Source organism: Rattus rattus, chromosome 16, assembly GCF_011064425.1.
Source record: "Rattus rattus isolate New Zealand chromosome 16, Rrattus_CSIRO_v1, whole genome shotgun sequence".
NCBI classification, from domain to species: Eukaryota; Metazoa; Chordata; class Mammalia; order Rodentia; family Muridae; genus Rattus; species Rattus rattus.
In genome coordinates this window covers 31,408,021-31,408,560 of record NC_046169.1, presented here as the reverse complement: position 1 = coordinate 31,408,560, position 540 = coordinate 31,408,021, and positions in this window count along the sequence as shown.

Sequence of the window (540 nt, the reverse complement as noted above, 5' to 3'; positions counted from 1 at the left end):
TTTCAGAGCCTCTGTCAGTGCAGCGAGAGTGGGCCACGCAGTCTGGTGGACACATTCCAGAAGCCTGCACTTGGGGGCAGAGGCAGACAGTTCAAATGCTGGGCTGCACGGCAAGGTTTGCATTGAGAGACATAAGTGGACCAGGCCTCATAGAGCGTCCGTGAGCCTCAGCGTCCACACGAGCCGCCCTGAGCCGCCTCAGGCTCCCATGAGCAGCGTGTGGGCGGGGCTTTTCCTGACTCCACCCCAGTCAGCGCCGAGAGAAGGCAGAATCCGGTCAGCCACAGATTGAACCCGGTCTACCCCCTGTCTTCATGCCAGACGGGATCCCCACAGGTCAGGGTGGATGCCCAGCTCCCTGCAGTGTGCTGCAGTTCCTCCCCTTCTGTGTGTCACTCATTGCTACCAGGAGCCAGTGTGACCTCCATTCCAGCAGCACCCAGCTGGACCCCTCAGGTCCACCTTAGACTGAGGTGGGGAGCACCTCTCGGGTGTGAAAATACTTGGCCCCTCAAAGGATGGCGTTGGCTTTTCCATGGT